This window comes from Lissotriton vulgaris, chromosome 9 (genome assembly GCF_964263255.1).
Source record: "Lissotriton vulgaris chromosome 9, aLisVul1.2, whole genome shotgun sequence".
Classification (NCBI taxonomy): Eukaryota; Metazoa; Chordata; class Amphibia; order Caudata; family Salamandridae; genus Lissotriton; species Lissotriton vulgaris.
In genome coordinates this window covers 1,034,182,442-1,034,203,465 of record NC_141697.1, presented here as the reverse complement: position 1 = coordinate 1,034,203,465, position 21,024 = coordinate 1,034,182,442, and positions in this window count along the sequence as shown.

Here is a 21,024-nt window from a genome sequence, read left to right as displayed (position 1 = left end):
TTGTATGTTTATTTTTTTAAACTAACAATAATTATTTATTAATTTTACGGTTATTTAAGTATTTTTAAGCATGTTTTAGTTAATTATGTTTATTATTTCATTTATTTTAAATTACTTTTAAGACATTTAAAAAAATTCAATATTTTTGCATTCTATATTTTGTCCATGATATTTTGGTAAGTCTATATTTTGTCATTCTATATTCAGTCAGTGATCCCAAAATTACAAGGGCTGCATGAAAGCTGTATAAAAAATGAAATAAACACTTTCTGCTGCTAAGTCAACCGAGAGATAGGAAAAACCTATTAAAATGTCAGTATACAGTAGATATGTTGACTATGCAATGGCAACCATACAAGGATTTTATTATGAATACTGAAGCAACAAAATCCTACTTATGATTTAGACTGAAAGCTCTACCTTTCAGAAAAAGTTGATAGAGCATGGGAAACCGCTAATGCACCAACAAATATATGTTGGTTTTGTAACTTTGGAGAGGAATCTCTGGAGCACATACTTTGTTTATGTCCAGAGCTGCATGCGCATCACAGGAGATAACTAAGAACTATCTTGAAGAATAAAGGTATAAGAACTATATACAAGGTAGCTCTCCTTTCTTTCAAGGGTGCCATTCCAAAACATATTGGTCATGTCACAAGTTGGCTCTTAGGTTGTGGAAAGAAAAAAACCCATAGAAAATACAGTTGTGATATTAATGCTCCACCATATAAGCTTGTCTCCCGTCAATAGTTTTTTGTTTTAACTGGATATTTATTTTACTGCTTGTTTCTCCTACTGTTTTTATTGTTAATTCGGGGTTATTTATTGAGTTGTATATGGTTTTATAAACAAACACATTGAAGAATATTACTACTAATACTTCTACGTACACTTTGGGGCCTATTCCGATGTCGGACAGACCTAGGTCCGTCCGACATCGGGTAGGAGCTGTAACAAACCGACCTGCTGTGGTCGGTTACAGCCCTGCTAGTACGATGCGACCGAACAGGGTTCTGTCACATTCGTATACCCTACAATGCAAGCATGCTTTCTGACTGGAAAGCATGCTTGCAATGTAGCAAGCAGGGGTGCAGTTCATCCCTGCAGCCTGTGGCCTGCACCCCAAGGTTTGCAGGGATGCAGGAATCAACAGAGAGGGCACCATAGGTGCCCCCAGGCCTCCATCCGGCGGCCTCACACCCAAGGGGGCCCTGCTGGGAGCCCTCAAAGACAGCTTCTGACTGCCTTTTCATGCCGGACCGACCATCACAAAAGGCAGGGAAAAGCTACCATCATACTCCCTCGGTCGCACAGAGGCGACCGGGGGAGTACTGGAGGATTTGTGGACTGTGGACAGGCTCTCTGAGCCTGTTGTCCACAATCCAGAAATCTGAGTCGGATTCCTTCCAGACCGAGCCCATTGGAATGGCTCAGTCGGGAAGGAATCCGGCCGGCACTGACCGATCCAGCCGAAATCAGAATTGGCCCCTAAGTAGTAAATTTACTGCTTTTGGATTGTTCTGAACGGCAAGTGTAAATTTCCTGAAAAATAAAGAGTTATATGTCTCCACCATTTTTGCCAGGGGTTGTAGCCTAAACCATAGGAAGTGTAACATTAATACTTGCAAATGTTCACATTTAGGTCTTTATCTCCGTTGTGGGAGATCTCCCTATGGTAATGTATAGCGAAAAGTTGGAAAGTGTATTTAACTTTAAAACATTTTTAAAACTATTTTTAAGTTAAATAACAATGTAAATAGTATATTATATGTATTTATTGTAGAACAAAATAAATATTGATACAACACTATTACCTTCATTTTGAAAGAAATATTTCATTCATTGAAATACATTAATTTAAATTCAAATTATTTTTAAAAGCTTTATTAAATATACCTAAAGTAAAATGTTTATATTTATTATGTATTAAAGTTTAATACATTTGTACATAGAATAATTTAAAACAATGTAATTATTGGTTTTAAAATATAAAGTCATCTTTTTAAAATTAAATAAATAATGTTTATATAGTGAAAATAAAACACTTTTATATTGCAGGGACATATTGTGCATATTAAAATAAATGCATATTTATTTTGAGAAAGTATAAATATATTATACAGTAGTTCTATTTAATGTCCCTACCTCCAATATTTTCAATAGGTGGGTGTTGCAGAACAGTGGACTCCCAAGAGCTGGAGTACTTTTACAAAAGTTTGTGGCCCATTTTTGGATGTTGTAACAATAGTATTGCTTCTTGTTATTAGCATTAGGTTTACTCTTTTATGGGTGGATGCAGATCCTTCCCTAAACCACTCCTTAGTGCTCCTTTAACCCCTCCTTGCTCCTCCTTAAACATCTCCTATTGAGACACAAATATTTCCTAATCTCCAAGCCCTCTCCCACATTTATGACAGAAACACAATCCTATGTGTGCAGAGATTTCCACAGTCCAACCGGAGATCATCACAAATAAAAGATAGGAGCTATGGAGGCAGAGACCCCGCATGTAAGCTTGTGAATACTATGTTGTAGTACGTATTTGGAGCAGCATAATTTTGGCTCCACCCTTTAATGATTGATTAGGCCACATATATGTTTACTTATGGCCTCATGTATTTGTGTGTTTTAACATGATTAATGAACCTTAGTGCATTTGAACCAATATAGAAGGTGCAGTTACAATGTAACAACAATATTTCTATGGGTGTGCATATTAAAGTTTCCTTTATAGCAACACAGAATTGCAGTTCTCATATATATCTATATGTGTGTGGTTTGAATAATACTGCAATTCCTCATGTATTGAATAACATTTTGCATCTATTATATAATGGAAAATGTACTTATTCAAATAGCCTTTTGCATTTATAATGTGACTTTCAATGTATCTGTAATCACACAGTTCCAACCTGCTTTGAAATGCTTGGTTTACTAAAATTGACCTAAGGCCTTAAGCATTTGGATTTCGCAAAATGTAACCTTCAAGGTGAATATTTGCTTGGGGTGAAACATTTTCTTTCCTCTGCATATGCAGTTGCCTGAACTAATGAACAAAGAAAGGCACATTGTATGAATGAGATGAGGATGATCAAAGGGAGTATTCTTGGCGAGGACTAATATGTGAAGGAAGGTCTACAGTCAGGTGCAGAATAAGGAGAAGATATCCAAGGATGTTTCGAATATGAGGATCAAAGAAGAGAGTTATGAGTGTAGCTACCAATGGTAGCTACACTGACACTTTTCTAAGTTTTTGGACCTAAGTAGGACTTTCTTCTATCCTTAATTAGTGTAGGTTAGTTAAGGAGAATTAGTATTCTCACATGCATTATAGGCAGGAGTACAATCTAATCATCAAGCAGTTTCTCTTATACTTTGTAAAATTGCTACTGAATTCCTCATTTGCTTTCTGCTATTGAGGATAAACTTTGTGCATAGATTTGGTTTTCTTTTGGTGATCCTGTATTTCTATACTATATCTCCGAGATGGATTTATATTACTTTGGCTCTGAATTTATAATACATCTATACTTTATCCCACTTATTAACTCTGAGCTATACTGTGTGACCAAATGGGCTGCGCTGTAATTGCAAATTGAAATTGTTCCTAACTCCTTTTGTTCCTTATGCACCCAAGAAAGGTCTATCACAGGGAGCATGAAGGGGGTCCAACTCTGATGCGTTATCATAATAATATTTTAGCACTTTAACTAAATGTCAGGTGGCTGCTACTCAACTGAGAACGATTGTGAATATAAATTAGAACACCAATCTTGTAAACTGTATGGTACCCTTTTCAATGAAACCTAGAACACTGAACTTGATAGCCCTTTTCAATCTCTAATGTATTGCTCTGCTGGTGCTCCTGGTCTTGCCAGAAGTACAGCCCTCAACCTCGCTAAAGAGTCAGTGAAATGGACACAAGTCAACAAAAAGCCCTGTCAACTCTTTGGCAAGGATCAAATTACAGATCTCATGTTGCATTAAGTATTGTGTTTTTTGGAATTTTCCAAAGGACCATAATTAGATTGTGATTGTGAACTACATCATGGAAGATTCATGATACTCCTAGTTCTCAAATAGCTGCAAACTGCACAGTAATGAAACTCGCTACACAATGTGTTAAACATTGGTGCCCACTTTTGATTTCTTATTGACAGTTTATTGCTTAACTGATTAATGTCGATTCTATTGTTGGGTTTCATATCTTAGTGTATATCGAGGCGTATTTAAGTTGTTATCAGAGTCATTTGAACGGTATACAGACAAAATATCGACTCCAAAATATCGACTGGACATAATATCGAGTTTTAAATATAGACTGGACAAAATATCGACTGGACATAATATCGACTACAAAAATATCGTTTTTCAGGTAAGTGAAGTAATATCGACTGTATAAAATATAGATAGCAAAAATATCGAATTTTTAATAATATATAATATTTTATAGTGTATTATTATGTAATAATATGTGTGAAAAGTGTGTATTAATGTTATAAAATATTTTATTAAATGAATTTTGTTTTTATAATATTTGCGTAATGTAATTCTGTAGCGGGTTGTGGGTTTATAGGGGAATAGGGTGGGAAGTAATTTAATAATAATTAATTAATTAATATATGTTTGTTAATATTTTTAATTAATAATTAATTGATAATTAATTAATATTAATTAGTTAATTAATTAATATAATTTTGAACATATTTTGTATTAGTAATTAATTGGTAATTAATTAATTGTAATTAGTTAATTACATTAATTAGAGTAAATTTTTAATATATATAATTTTGTGTTATTTTTAAGTAATTAATTGGGAAAAAATAATATTAATTATTAAAATAATTACAGCTAATGTGCTAATATATTTACTTTATTGTTAATGTTAATTAATAATTAATTGGTAATTAAATAATATTGATAAATTTTGGGTGAAGGAGCATTTTTAGGGTTCAGGGTCAGTTTTCAGTTTTAGGGTAAAGGGGTATTTTTGGGGTTCAGGGTCAGTTTTCAGTTTTTGGGTAAAGGGGCATTTTTAGGGTTCAGGGTCAGTTTTCAGTTTTAGGGTAAAGGGGTATTTTTAGGGTTCAGGGTCAGTTTTCAGTTCATGGGTAAAGGGGTATTTTTAGGGTTCAGGGTCAGTTTTCAGTTCATGGGTAAAGGGGTATTTTTAGGGTTCAGGGTCAGTTTTCAGTTCTTGGGTAAAGGGGTATTTTTAGGGTTCAGGGTCAGTTTTCAGTTCATGGGTAAAGGGGTATTTTAGGGTTCAGGGTCAGTTTTCAGTTCTTGGGTAAAGGGGTATTTTTAGGGTTCAGGGTCAGTTTTCAGTTTTTGGGTAAAGGGGCATTTTTAGGGTTCAGGGTCAGTTTTCAGTTTTTGGGTAAAGGGGTATTTTTAGGGTTCAGGGTCAGTTTTGGGTTTTTGGGTAAAGGGGTATTTTTAGGGTTCAGGGTCAACAAATAAGATTGTAAAAAATTATTTTTATTATTTTCATTTATTATTTAATTATTATAATTTAATTTAAGTATTTTTAAGTATATTTTAGTAAGTAAAATTTAATATTAATTTAATTTAACACTGTTTTTAATAAAGTCGATATTTTTTACATCTATATTATTGTTAACGATATTTTGTACTCGATATTTTTGTACTTACCTGTTTGTAGATACAAACTCGATATTTTGACTGTCGATATTTTGTCCACGATATTTTGGCAAGTCGATATTTTGTCCCTCGATATTATTTCAGTGATCCCATTTGAACAGAAGACTAAAAAAAGATTTCACACAAGCAATAATGAGGATGTGACTGTTTTCTGCAATTCCTTTGAAATAAAGGGAAAACATTTGCTCAGGAGTTTCATGATAAAAAAAGGAGGCAGAGGTGACGGAATTTATATGGCACTCGAAGGTGAGTTGTTGTCAAAATCCACTCCCAGGTTTTAACCTTGGTGGCTAGGGTTGGGAGTACTCCAAGTTCTGTCGACCACCAATTGAGGGACCAAAATGAACTGTTCTTCACAAAGAACAGAACTTTGGTTTTCCCTGAATTCAGCTTCAAGCAGTTCGGGCCATCCATTTCCCTTTCTCCTGCATACAGTTATCAGTGTGCCTTGCTTAGTCTGCAGGGTTTGTTGACACAGAGACCACAGTTTGTGTATCATCTGTGTATGTTACTGCTGAGAATCCAAATGATGATCAGTTTGGCCAGTGGAGCCATGTACACATAAAAAAGGGTCGGACTTAAAGACGAACCCAGGAGGGTACCACAGGGAAAAGTGAAGGGGGAAGATTTCAAATTTTTGAATGCAACAAATAGTTTGTGGTCAGCCACAAATGATTTAAGAAGATGGACTTTGTCTTTAATCCTGATGGTGGAAAGGAGGTTCAGTAAAATATCATGATCAACTGTATCGAATGCTGCCGATAAGTCTAAAAGAATCAGTGCAGCATTTCCACCGGAATCATGGGTCTGTCTGATTTGTTCTACCACACTTATAAGAGCCAACTCTATACTATGGTGGCTTCTAAAGCCAAACTGGCGGGGATCCAGGTGGCTATGTTCCTCAATGTAGGAGGCCAGCTGAGAATGGAACGCCTTTTCAATGATCTTTACAAGAAGACGGAGATGAGGGATTGTTCGTTAATTATTTAGATCTGAAGGGTCCAAATTAGGCTTTTTAAGGAGAGGAAGAATAGATGCTTATTTCCATTCATTTTGGAATGGCCCCAAACTAAGCATAAGAATAAAAATATTGGCTAGGTGTTCTGAAATGATTTCCAGAACAAGATTGTTTTGAGTGGGACAAGACTAAGAGAGGAACTTGACTTGGTTTGGACAAGTAATCTTAAAACTTGCTCTGGGGTAAGTTCAGAAAGGGTAGATAAAGTAGTCATAGGTTCATCCTTCTTGGATTGAGGATCAAAGAAGTTTTCGATGTGAGTCATGGAATTTGTAGAAAAAAGTTTGAATACCGCATTTACTTTGTCTTGAAAGAATGTGGCCAGTGAATCAGAGGAGATTTGGTTAATGTTTTAGTTTACATTGCAAAGGGGCTTTGATAATTTCTGCTCTGTAGAAAAAAGTTATTTAGTGGAATTTTTAGCAGATTCTATTTTATTAGTGTAGTATCTAGCTTTCTGTATAAAATGGTTTCTTTGTAAGAGGCTAAGGAGCTTTTGTAAATTTCTTTACATGTAGTAGCATAATGGACTCAAAATGTCCTTTCTTTCCTACAATGCCTGATTTTGGATCTTTAGATTTTCTTTGAACCAAGGTTCTGAGGGAGATGATCTGACGTTTTCATGGGACCTAATTGGTGCTAACTTGTCCAGGGCCTTATCCAACCAATGATGGTCAGATATGGCTGCTGTGTCCAAGTTGTTGGTGTCCGGCAGCAGGATCACAGTTAAAGCCACTTTTAGATCATTGGTCTCTATGTCATGCCATTTGCAAAGAAGCCTAGAGGTAAAGGTTGCTTAGTAGTTGCTGCATTAGAGACCAGATTGATGGTAAACAATACAGCACAGTGGTCAGACCAGATCAAGTAAAGAGTCTTGGTTGTTTGAAGAAGTGGGCTGTCGGAGAAGATACCACGAGTAGATGCTGTGCAGAATCAGTAGGTCCTATGACCAGTTGCTCTAAACCTACACTGTTCATCATATCCGTGTATTGGGCTGAATCATTGTTATCTAAACTGTCTAGGTGCAGATTAAACCCATCTGAGAGTCAATTTTTAAGTGCAATTGGTGCGAGAGATTGGTAGAAAAGGCAGCATATGGTCCTGGAGGGTGGTATAAAAAAATACCATTGAAAGAGAAACGGTCATTGAGCTCTATTTTAAAAGCCAATGCTTCAAGTTTCTTGGAACTACTAAGCCACGTAAAAGAGGTTTTAAACACATTTCTGTAGATTACGCCAATGCCCCCACCTCTTTTGCTTACCCCATCAAGCCTAAAACACAGAGTAGCCTGTTGACACTGCTGTTACGAATTCAGGGCCCAAGGACTAATCAGCCCAAGTAACAAAATCTACATCTATTGTCTGTGTTTCTGCAAAATCAGAAAATGTAGGTGCGTGCTTTAAAAGGCAGCGTGCAATAAAAAGGTGCACCATCGAGCAATTTTGAGGCACTCTTTAGCACTTTTTAAACCTTTATTCTTACCCTCATACTATTTTATATGGTATTTATTTAATAATTTTTCCTAATTTAAACTCTGATCGAGTCTAATTAAGTTTTTTTTTATTATTTACCCATATCCTAATTAAATTCTAGGACTACCTTTTATACATTTTTGATTATCTTTCATATAGATTTCATTATCCTTCACCATACTTTAATACTGAAAAAATCAACAATGCCCCTGCACTAAACACATACAATAACAGACTGGTATGAATGTAAGTCTTTGTAGAACTACAGTAAAACATGTAATAATTAGGGCAGATCTAAACAGATCTTGGTTCTCCGAGAATGAGTATCTAGAGGTGAAAACACATGGATGGATAAACAGTCCATTCTTGGTGTAGACACTTCTGTTTATTGTTCCAAATCAAAAGCCAACACGTGTTTCATCGCAGGGAACATACTGCGAATCTTCAGGGCTGGATAAAAACATAAAATACATTTTTTGGGAACATGTTCGTTAATGCACGATATACTGTCGTGACTTATATGTGTCCACCAAGGTGACAAGGGCATGCTATTTGAGTGACTCAGTGTTCTTGTGAAGAGAAACAAAAAGACACTAATCAGGTGACATATGTGAGTGGGCAAAGGGTCAAAAATTGTACCCAAAACAGAACTGAAACACACTGGCCGGATCGTAAAGTGACGTGGCGACGTGAGGAAGTGCTGTATTTTTTATGTCACGGCATCCCAGGTGACTGGTGATAAACACTGTTAAGAGTAGTCGAAGACTGACTGCATAAGTTTTAAAACCAAACCGCGATATCTATTGCGTATATTGTTTATTATAACATTCGGTCTTATTTGCACATGTATTCTATGGTTTTCTGCAATTGTTATCCTGAGAATTTGGTGTGAGAAAGCCATTCTATTTTAATTTATCATACCTTAATTGAGTATTTCTGGGATTAAGGACGTTATGTTCGGACGTCTAATCCTATATCGTTTTATGCTAGTGATTTGGGGGGAAGGAAGGACTGGTCAGTGTGTAGAATCTGTTCCGTATCTACATAAGAAAAATGGAAAAAGCAAAATGGATAAGGCAAGGGAGTTAGAAATGTTAGGAAAAAACTGGGTGTTACGCCACAAGTACTATTAAAACGTGAAGTCAAGCACTAGGGGGAATTTCTCAAATTAGTTAACCGTTATTCATTAGGATATGAACGGTGTTCATCCTAACCACTCTTGAAAGTTGAGTAAAATTGAGGCTAATCCCGATTCAGTAGTCCACTGTTCTATATTGTACAGGTTTTACTGGATGATTTTTAATTATAAAAAGGAGGAGGGGGGGCGCGACACTCACCCTCGTTGAAAACGAAACCGGGTTACAGGTTTGTATTGATGGAAAGCCCAGTCCGGGCATAGCGCGGAATCCTATATTCGGATTCCCAGGTTTGTATGGTCGGACAGTGCCGGATCTGTAATTAATGTAATGCGTACAAAAGACTTGTAGACGACTCGTCTTGTTCGATACAGTTCATAAAGACATAGATATCTATGGGCAATAGCGAGTCAAGAAAAAGGGAACCTACCTCGATTAATCACGAGTGTTGTGACAACCGGGAGGGGAAAGAAAAACACTTCACGGTAGGCTGGTGTGCCGATAGGATCGAGAAGGCTGTTCACCTGAATAGGTACAATGGCAGTAATTAGACATGTGTCATGTTACAAAAACGAATTACGTTTAGCAATATTATTCAATTGTTTAGATAAGGGGGCTCGCTTACCTAAACTCTGGATATTCCCCTCTTTTGGTCTCCCGGCACCGCGTATCTGTGACGGACACGTGACCGGAAGTTAGGCCGGTTTAAATGCATGGATTAAGATCGTAATCACTAGAGCGATAGCTCTAACCTTAATTCTGCCGATAGTTGGCAAAAAAAGGAAGAAATACTTCACCTCTTGGATTGTAGGTTATAGATGGATTGAATTAAGATGTCTTGATGGAAATATCGATGGTGGTACGACCGAATGTTATGTGTAGATTAAATGACTAATCAAAGAGCATATGTGAGTAAAAATAGCACCCAGTTTCAAAAACGTATAGAAAGAAATTCAAAAATGGGGTAGGGGGGTAGGGGGATGAGAGGGTCAGAAAAACAAAATTCTTTGGGCACTGACTGTAAAAAATACTTTCTCGATAAAGTCAAAATCGGTGCGGGTCCACACTAGCTTCAATATTATGTGTTTGTGATTTAAACAGGTGACAACGTCACCAGGTTTGATCCGTATAGTATAGGATATCAGTGCTGATAACGTAGTGAGTGACAAACCTATATCATAACAAAAATATTAGGTGTCTAATTATGAACACAGATGACAACAAACGTGATAACACGGAGGAAAATTGTTTAGGAGTCTGTTGTATAGTGGCATAAGCATATCTGTTATTAACAGCAATCTGGTTATTCATGTTAAAATAAGAGAAAACATATATTCAAGATAATGGTGATATCTAATTACCCAGAAAGAATTGTAGTTCTGGGTCATAGTTTAAACCACATTCGATGCTCCGAAGACGCATGATCCAAGTAGCTTCCTTGCGTCTCAAAGCTAATTCCCGATTACCACCCCTCACATGGACTGGCACAGTTTCAATCCCAAAAAATGATACTCAGAAATCCTCAACATTCATTTGGCATTTCGCAACATGTAGAGCTACTGGGTATTTCGAGTCCTGTTTTTGGATAGCTGTCATGTGTTCCGATATCCTGTCTTTCAGGGCCCTGATTGTGCTGCCCACATATTTCTTACCGCATTGGCATTCTATGACATACACCACATATTTCGTGGTGCAATTGATATTAACTCTGATGTCATAGGTTTCTTCAGATGGGCCTTTGAAATGTTTGGTTTTGTGTTTGGCCCACTTGCACATAGTGCAGAAGCCACATTTGAAGAATCCATTACTGCGTTGGGATAGCCAATTTGGTGTCATGTCTGTGCGCGGAACTGTAGGACTGAGCCTGTTCCTCAATGTTCTCCCTTTGCGGAAAGTGATCTGAGGGGTTGAAGGGATCATTTCTTTCAATGTCGAGTCTTCTCTTAGCAGACCCCAGTGTTTCGTCATGCTATTCCTAATCAGATGGTGAAGTGAATTGAATTCAGTGACCATTCTCACTGTGTTGTCTTGCGTCTTCTGGTTGTCCTTGATTTTTAGTGTATCAGGTCTCTTAATTTTGTTCAGTTTCTTATTTGCTTCGGATAAGATAGTCTTTGGGTAACCGCGTTTCTCAAATCTATTGTTCATGTCGCTCAAGGTGCTCTTGAGTACTTCATCCTCACTGCAGTTACGTCTTGCACGGAGAAATTCCCCATAGGGTATTGATCTGATTTGATGGGACGGGTGAAAACTATCTGCTCGCAAAATAGCATTGCAGGATGTGGGTTTCCTATATAGTTTGCTCTGTAGAGTATTCTCTTTTACATAGAATTCCAAGTCCAGAAATTCCATATGCGATTTGCTGTGTTTCATGGTGAAATTTAGTTCCCAGTCATTCGAGTTGAGATGGTCAAAAAAACTCTGTAGTAGCTTGTCTGTACCTGTCCATAGTAAGATGCAGTCATCTATATACCGACCCCAAAATAAAATGGAGTCGGTATACAGGCTGCCTTTTGTACCCCAAATGTGATCTGCTTCAAAAGCTCCCATGAAAAGGTTGGCGAAAGAGGGAGAGAATTTCGAACCCATGGCTACTCCTCGTTGTTGTTGAAACCATTGTTTGTGAAATATGAAGAAGTTGTTATTCAAGATTAAATTCATCATTGAGATAAGCATTTGTGTGTGTGCCCAAAGCGATGCTGGCCGGTTAGACAACACACGGGTAATTGCTTTTACGCCTAGGCTAGGATTGATGCTTGTATAGAGTGCAACAACATCTATGGTGACTAAGGTAGTACCTGGTTGCCATTCCAAATCACCCAATAAGCTTAGAATGTGTTTAGAATCCTGAATGTAGGAAGGTAAATTCCTAACTAGTGGGCCCAGGAACAAATCCACATATTCAGCTAGTTTCTCGGTAGGGCCTCCGATTCCAGATACTATTGGTCGGCCTGGTGGGAAAGGGAGATTCTTATGAATTTTTGGAAGGGTGTACAACCATGGGTATGTGGGTTTGAATACTTTAAGATACATGTATTCCTCCTCATTCAGAAGACCATCTTCTTTCCATTTACATAAGTGGTCATTGATAAGAATTGTCAATGCTCCCATGGGGTTATGTGTGATGGGTTTATAGCACGATTGGTCTGCTAATTGGTTTAGTATCTCATTATTGTAGTCGTCCGTGTTCATAACCACAATGTTGCCTCCCTTGTCTGCCTCACGGATGATAATGGTAGGATTGTTGGTAAGTGTGGTTAGGGCATTACGTTCTCCTTTAGTTAAATTGTCTTTGAATGTAAATGTCTCTTTTAATTTTTGAGTGTTGATTCTGTTTAAATCCTCTAGAACATGCCTGTGAAAGTTATCAATACTGTTGCCCCCAGGTAATGTTGGCGTCCAAGTGGACCTGGATTTGAGACCACTCGCAACCCTCTAATCTGTGTCTATATTCAGTTCTTCTAGAAGTTGCCCCATTTCCATAGGGCTGTCTTCCCGTTCAGTGATTGACAACAGTAAATGAATTGCTTGTATGTCTTTTATTGAGTGTACATCATTGTTCAATACATCGGGAATATTTCTAGTATTCTTACTATTTGGTATTTTCCCTGCAAAGTACTTTTTAAGTTTTAGGTTGCGGACAAATTTGAAGAGATCTATTTTAATAAGGCAAATGTCACCAGTAGAGTATGGGTTAAAACTGAGGCCTTTTGCAAGTACATTTGTCATGTCTGAAGTGAGAGGAAAAGAGGATAGGTTGATTACTTGGACCTCTTTATTCTCATTCCCTATTTCCTCATCGCACCGGATCTTAGTTTTTTGCGATAGTCTTCGTTGTCCACCCCTGCTCCCTCTGTGGGTTTTTGAGTTTGTACGCTTCTTTGGGATTGCACCCTGTTCCCCTTGCGGATGCGTTCCATTTCCACTAAAAAAAGGGTATTAATATCATCTAGATTATCTCCCAATTCTGTTTCTGGTTCGCTCGTACTTACAGTGTTAAGGGATGTATTACTAGATGAAACGGAGCTAGGAGCAGAGATATTCCCCCCGGATTTCTTGGGGTTGTTGGCTGGTATCATTGCATCATATTTCCGATCATATGTGAATACTCTACCATTGCGGTAGTCTCCATCATCTCTTTTAATTTGTATCGCTTTTCGGTTTTTTATTTCTTCCTGGTGTTTGAGCAATACCTCATCAAGAATAGTATAGTTCTTGATTGTGGGTTCAGGTAGATTGAGGTCTTTTATTTCTTGTTCTAAGATTGCAATTTCTGCCAGTAACTTAGAGGATTTGCGGTCTGCGCTTTCTATTAGGATGTCCATAAGAGCAAAGGAGTTATTAGTGACAGAATCTTCCCATTTTTTCATTAGGTCTCCATCAAGATCATCATAGGTTGGAAAGATCTGAGAGCGTAAGCCTCTGGGTATTTGTTTTAGGCGCATGTATTGCTTTAAAGTAGTTGCATCCCACCATCGTGAGTTCTCTTGCTTTTTGAGTCTTTCAAGTTTTTTAAACTTCTCTTTAAGACCCTCAGTCCGAGGGGGACCAGAATTGGCAGCTGCTGTATGTGTGGGCATGCCTTTGGCTAAATTCTCGAAGAGATCCGCAGCTATTTTGTCTCTATCCATGTTGTGATAGAGACGTTTAAATTCGGATGGTTATTTGATATTACTGTGAGTAAGGGATCTCAAAACGGGGGGGAGCCCTCTCTGGAAGTCAGAATATACAAAAACAATTCTGGAATACTAAAAGACCTCCTAGCTGTTTTTATACTTTAATACTGTCTCTTTCTATAATCCTTAATGTCATTACATTTCAATTTAATTCATGGCTTTGCCTAAACTAATCCTAAAACCAAAAATCACTTTAAATAAGGGTAATTGCATTGAATGAACACCTCTATTTATTTTTCCTTTTAGTCTAGCCAAACCCTTTTTCTTTATTTCTACTGAATTCAAAGTAAATAACCCCTCCAAAAATATATACTCTGAAATAATGAATTCAGTGGGAAAACTAATTAATTCAGTTACCCTTTCCCTTTGTTAAATCGTAACATTCATTTGTATTTAACCCTTTCTCCTAATTTAATTTAATTCTAATACTTATTTTAGTATGATTAGTCCTTAGCAGTGCAGTTGCTACATTGATGTACTAATAATGACAGATAGTCTCATCAATCAATCAATCAATCAATCAATCAAAGACATTTATAGAGCGCACTACCTACCCGTAGGGTCTCGAGGTGCTTGGGGGGTGGGGGGGTGCCGCTACTGCTCGAACAGCCAGGTCTTGAGCTTCTTCCTGAAGGAGAGGTGGTCTTGGGTCAGGCGCAGGTCGGCCGGGAGGGAGTTCCAGGTCTTGGCGGCCAGGTAGGAGAAGGACCTTCCTCCTGTGGTGGCTCTGCGGATGCGTGGGACGGCGGCGAGGGCATGGCTGGCAGATCGGAGGTGGCGTTTGGGAGCGTAGAAGTTGATGCGGTTGTTGAGGTAGCTCGGGCCTTGATCGTGGAGAGCTTTGTGTGCGTGGGTAAGGAGGCGGAAGGTGATTCTCTTGTTGTACGGGAGCCAGTGTAGGTCTCTAAGGTGTCCGGAGATGTGGCTGTGTCGTGGGATGTCGAGGATGAGTCTGGCTGAGGCGTTCTGGATGCGCTGGAGTCTCTTCTGGATTTTGGCGGTGGTTCCGGCGTAGAGTGCGTTGCCGTAGTCCAGTCGGCTGGTGACGAGGGCCTGGGTGACGGTCTTCCTGGTCTCTGTGGGGATCCACCAGAAGATCTTCCGCAGCATGCGCAGGATGTTGAAGCATGATGAGGAGACGGCGTTGACTTACCTGGACATGGAGAGGGAGGAGTCCAGGATGAACCCCAGGTTGCGTGCGTGGTCCGTCGGTTTGGGTGCGGTGCCCAGGGCGGGGGGCCACCAGGAGTCGTCCCAGGCGGAGGGCGAGGAGCCCAGGATGAGGACCTCCGTCTTATCTGAGTTCAGTTTCAGGCGGCTCGTCGTCATCCACTCGGCTACCTCTTTCATCCCTTCGTGCAGGTTGGCTCTGGCGGCGGCGGGGTCGTTGGTCAGGGAGAGGATCAGCTGGGTGTCGTCGGCATAGGAGATTATGTTGAGGTTGTGTTGGCGTGCGATGGCCGCAAGGGGGCTCATGTAGACGTTGAAGAGAGTAGGGCTCAGCGAGGATCCTTGAGGGACGCCGCAGATGACTTCGGTGGCCTCTGACTTGTACGGTGGTAGGCGGACTCTTTGTGTTCTTCCGTTGAGGAAGGAGACGATCCATTCTAGTGCCTTCTCCTGGATTCCGACGTTGCTGAGGCGCTGCACTAGGGTGCAGTGGCAGACCGTGTCGAAAGCCGCGGAGAGGTCTAGGAGGATGAGGGCCGCTGTTTCTCCGTTGTCCATCAGGGCTCGGATGTCATCAGTGGCGGCGATGAGGGCTGTCTCGGTGCTGTGGTTGGCACGGAATCCGGACTGTGATGGGTCGAGGGATCCATTTGTCTCGAGGAAGGTGGCCATCTGTTTGTTGACGGTCTTTTCGATGACTTTGGCTGGAAACGGGAGTAGAGAGATGGGGCGGTAATTCTTGAGTTCGGTGGGGTCTGCTGTAGGTTTCTTGAGTAGAGCGCTGAGTTCGGCGTGCTTCCAGCTCTCGGGGAAGGTGGCGGTGTCGAATGAGGTGTTGATGATGTCCCGCAGGTGGGGTGCGATGACAGCGTCGGCTTTGTTGAAGACGTGGTGAGGGCAGGGGTCGGTCGGAGATCCGGAGTGGACGGAGTTCATCATGTGGACGGTGTCTTCGGTGTTGACCGGGGTCCAGGCGCGGAGGGTGGTGGTGGGTGGCGTTGCTGCGGTCGTGGCGTGCATCGGTTGGGTGCTGAAGCTGTTGTGTATGTCCGCGATCTTGTTGTGGAAGTAGGAGGCGAGGGACTTGCAGAGGTCTTGTGATGGGGTGATGTCGTTGTTTCCGGCGTTGGGGTTGGAGAGCTCTTTCACGATGTTGAAGAGTTCCTTGCAGTTGTGTGCGTTGTTGTCCAGTCGGTTCTTGAAAGCCGTTTTCTTGGCGGTGCGGATCAGTTGGTGGTGTTTCCGGGTGGCGAGCTTCAGGGTGGTCCTGTTGTCCGGCGTGGGTTCCTTTCTCCAGGCTTTCTCGAGGGCTCGGCAGTTCTTCTTGGAGCTCTTGAGTTCGTCGGTGAACCATGGGGCTCTCTTGTTGCCGCGTCTGCTGGGCGGGATCCTCAGAGGGGCGAGTTCGTCCGCGCAGTTGCTGATCCACTTTGTGAGGTTGTCGGCGGCCTGGCTGGGGTTCGCTGAGCTGGCCGGAGGGTGCTGGCTCAGGGAAGCGGCGAGCTGGTCTGCTGTGATCTTGGTCCAGCTTCTTCGAGCAACCTGTGGCTGGTGGTGGTGGATCGTCGTTCTTCTGAAGGTGAAGTGGATGCATCTGTGGTCCGTCCAGTAAATAAAATGTGTCAAGATTCCACCAACCTGAATTTCAGGATCTGCAGGAGCAAAGACAATCCAATCAATCCTTCTGAGAATAACTACCAAAATACTATTTGTACGAATGCTGGCGATTCATTCCAGGGGTGAAAGGGGTAGGCAAAGGAGATTGATGAGAACAGGGAACTCAAAAACGTCAGCTTTTTTCACAGCTAAGCAACGCTCTTCTGACTTCGAAGTTACCGTCACATTCAGGTTGACTTCTCTAAAGGACATAGAGGCACAATTGTAATTGGGTAACGGAATAATAAATATCCACTATTTTATAATTATTGATACTCTGACCCTCCCAGAAAAACACTCACCTTTTGAAGAATGATGCCATTACTATTGCTGGACAAGTTTATAGCAAATTCCTATTTGAGTTCCTGTTCTGAGGTTTTAACCTAGAGTTCTTTAGAAGACTTGAGCTTGAGGGCAAAAAACTAAAGTCACAAAAGGTCTCTTGTCTTTTCCTCAATTGTCTGTTGTATTTTAAACTGTTATAACCACTGACCAGTTTTCTATCCTTTTGTGTTTCTTACAGGGATCACAGCCAGAGATGAAGTCTGGGGAGATGACTTTGCTGGACCGCCGCTCCTGAAATGCAGGTAAGAGGAAGTGGAAATGGGATATAGCGCTTAGAGACCCCGGGGTGATTACGCGCTATATAAATCAAATAAATAAATAAATAAATATAGGACTTCACCAGGAGGGAGACTCAAAGCCAGGGCCGGACTGGCCAAAGCGGGCACAGGGCAATCTCCGGGTGCGCTGCACGGGTGGGGGCCAGTTTTGGGCCCCAGGAGGCCATTTTTGTTATAGGGCCGTATGCTGCAAAATTGGCCCTGTACCAAAATCGGCCAAAAACCGGCCTGGCAAAGAGCTTGGCGGCCTCTCCAACCCCCCTGAATGGGGAAGGGGGGCGGCCGAGCACTTTGCCAGGGCCAGTTGTGGTTTCCCGTCTGACCCTGCTAAAAGCCAAGCATGGCTGAGAGCACGAGGGCTGCTTTTATGCAATGACACTCCCAACATGGCCCTCAAATCTTGTGTGAATTGCCAAATTTCGCTGGATTTCGGTAATAGCATGCGGCATCGCATAGGAAGGGCCACAAAAACCTGCGTATGGAGGGGAAGGGGAAAATGTGTGAAAGGTCATAACACTTAACTTTGCAAACAAACCAAACGGGCATGACTCCAACAATGCCCCAAGTAGAGGACTCTGTAGACCATGTTTCCTGGAACCTAATGAGGGCTGAGGGGGTAAGGCCTAGGGAGTCATCTTGTGAGCCCCTAATGGTATAGGGGCATCCATGGTCGGTGGGTATGGTAGGAAAGACTAGGGTGTCATGTCATTGCGTACCGGTCAGGGCATTATGTCCCAGACCCCAGCTATCCATGGGAAATACAGGGCACAGGAAGCATTAGTTGTAACACAATATAGCATTATTGAGTTAAGGTGGGAAAACTAAGGTTGTGTGCTTTTCCAATACAGAACGCAGTAATACTGCATCTATTTTTGCTGGCACACTTCATCAGGTAGCACAATGTAGTGCAGGATGGTAGCAATCACCACCAAATGGTAAGAATCTACTAAATGAAAGCATTCCTTCACCAATAAGTATGTGTTTGATGGGGGTGTTTGACATGCCTATTGTTAACATGGTATCCCCACAGGTGATTGCCTTCTGTGGCTGAACCCATTTTTGTTGGCCCTAGGGCCCTGCACACATTACTACTGCTAGCCAGTGGTAAAGTGGTTGTGTTCTCCCTTTTGAATAAGGTCAAATTTACATATACCTAAAAAAATTAAATGCTACTGGTGGGCTACAGGACTTATTGTGCACCCACTAAAGTAAACCTGAAAAATATGTCTCTGGTCTCGGATAGCAGCATGCAGAGCAGGTTTAAACTGCCATTTGGACCTGGTAAAAGAATCATTATGAGCAAGGCTTACTTATAAGTCACACCGAAGGTTAGCCCTAATTGCCCATTGGGCAGGATGCTTGGTATTTTAAAACTCGACATATCATATGTCCTTTAGTTGCACATGTCCTGGCATGAAAATTCTCTAAAGTCATTTTTTACTATGGCAAGGCTCCGGGATACATTAGATCACCTTATAATGCACAACTTCACTTTAGGAATAACTAGAACAATGATTCAATCCCTCAAAACATTGACATTTAATCCAATATAATGGTCAAGTCAGATTTTGAATTACTATTTTGAAAATGCTACTTTTAGAAAGTTGGCATTTTCCTGCCTAAGCCAAATGTGCCTTTCTGTCAGTGTTCAGTGTCACCTGACTATTAGTGGTTCTTATGTGGTGAGATGTTATTGCTCCCAGACAGTGGGCAAAGGGCTTGGGTGCGGTGAGATGTTTCTTTCCTGACAAAAAAAGCCATCTTAGACTGTGGCCAGGAACGGGACTACACTTCAAAAGGGGCCTATCCTGTCACAAGTTTATGTAACTCAATCCTAGGTCTGCCCCATGCATTATCGTGCTGGCCAGACAGGCACCAATTCTACTGGGAGACGGGCTGCTAATAAACCAATTTTGAGTGACCAAAAGGGAAGGTTTGCCGACTATCATAGTCACACCTCTGGGTGAGCACAGGAACCTCTGACCAAGAGAAGAAAGGCTCTGCCATATTGTATCTACATAGATTGGGGCACTCTGGGATAGTTTACAGTAAACCACAAAGGAAATGCTGCACACGTGGGTAGGGCTACCCCTGAGAACTCATGCCTCATTGGTTAGGGAGTGGCCAGGTGTTTCATCTACCCACAGGCAGGTACTGGGCATAAATGTGATCTCCTAAGCACCCACTACAGAACATTCTGGGACCTGTTTGAATCCCAAGAAGGACTACTGCACTGTGTGAAGAGCCTGAAGGAAGACTGGACCTGCATTTTCTGAACCCAGGACCCGATAAGTTACTCCAAGGGTCACTTGGCTGTCCACCTGTTTAGCTACAGGAACACAACAGGCTTTCACAGATTTTTCTTGCAACTGCCCAGGTGACCAGTTTCACAGAACTCCTATGTTTCAAATGGTCCTTTCATTTTTTAATCTTGCCATAGATCCCCAGTTCCCATAAACAAAGGTCTATAGTCCTGTGGGAGCAATAGACAATTTGAATTCTCTCATCCATCTGACACTACCACCACTATTATCACTGACACACAAGCATGTAACTTAGGCAGTGGAAAGATCCTGACTAAAAAGGCCCTAATGAGGAGCCTGCTAAGCATTGCACGCATGCTTAGTATAGGACAGAATCCAATGATGAAGCATGCCACATTGATGAGTGAGGGTTCTTGTCCCTGGAAACATTTCTTCCTTGCTTTCCTGTGGTGCCGATCACACCTTAGATAATACTAAATATATTTGAAGTATTAAACTAATAGGTTTATCTCTGCTCTCTCTGTAATGTCACATTTTACGATTTCACTTCCATCTGGCCCTGCTATGGTACCTGCTGCTGACATCTGCTAGTTATGTACCCAACATTTCCTGAAACCCAGGGCTATGATTTAGAATCTTTTTGCCAATGTTTTCCTCTGAGAACCGACGTGGAACCAGGACTTACCTGCCAAGCTGATGAAGTTGCATAACCACTGGGCCAATAGTTCAGGTTTCTCCAAATACTTTCTTCTTCACAGCAGCAAATCAAATTCAGTGGGACTTTGCAGAGAAGGTGCCCAGTCTTTTGAGCCCTCTTTGGTTATAGCCTGTAGCCTTGCCCCAATGGATGAATCTGAGCTCCCAAAAAAGTGACTAAGTTCAATTGTAAAAATATATACTGGGCAAAGTAGGACCTTCTCTGGGCGACAAATTCAAGTTTCTCCCGCTCTGAGCTTTTCTGCCAAAAGTCAACAGTTCCAGAGGCTTTCCTACAATGTGAAGCACTCTTAGGTCAAAACCTTCTGCCTTGCCCCACAGAGGCTTTTTGACTTATATTTCAGAGATTAAGTCCACAGGTGAAACATTTCACCTGTATGTACCTGGTCCCTTCAATTGACCTATATTCCATTGCGGTTAACCTCAACCTTTGACTTTGTACAAGTCGAATATATGACTTTACCACGAACACAAATACCCCGCATGGCATTACCACGCAAATTTTTCTTCGCAAGTGGCTGTACCACGCTGCTTTTTAGAATGCAAGTTCTTACCTCGCATTTCAAAAACGTTACGTTCACCAGCTCTTACACGTCCACAAAAACTAAAAAAGGACTTCATTTATGAC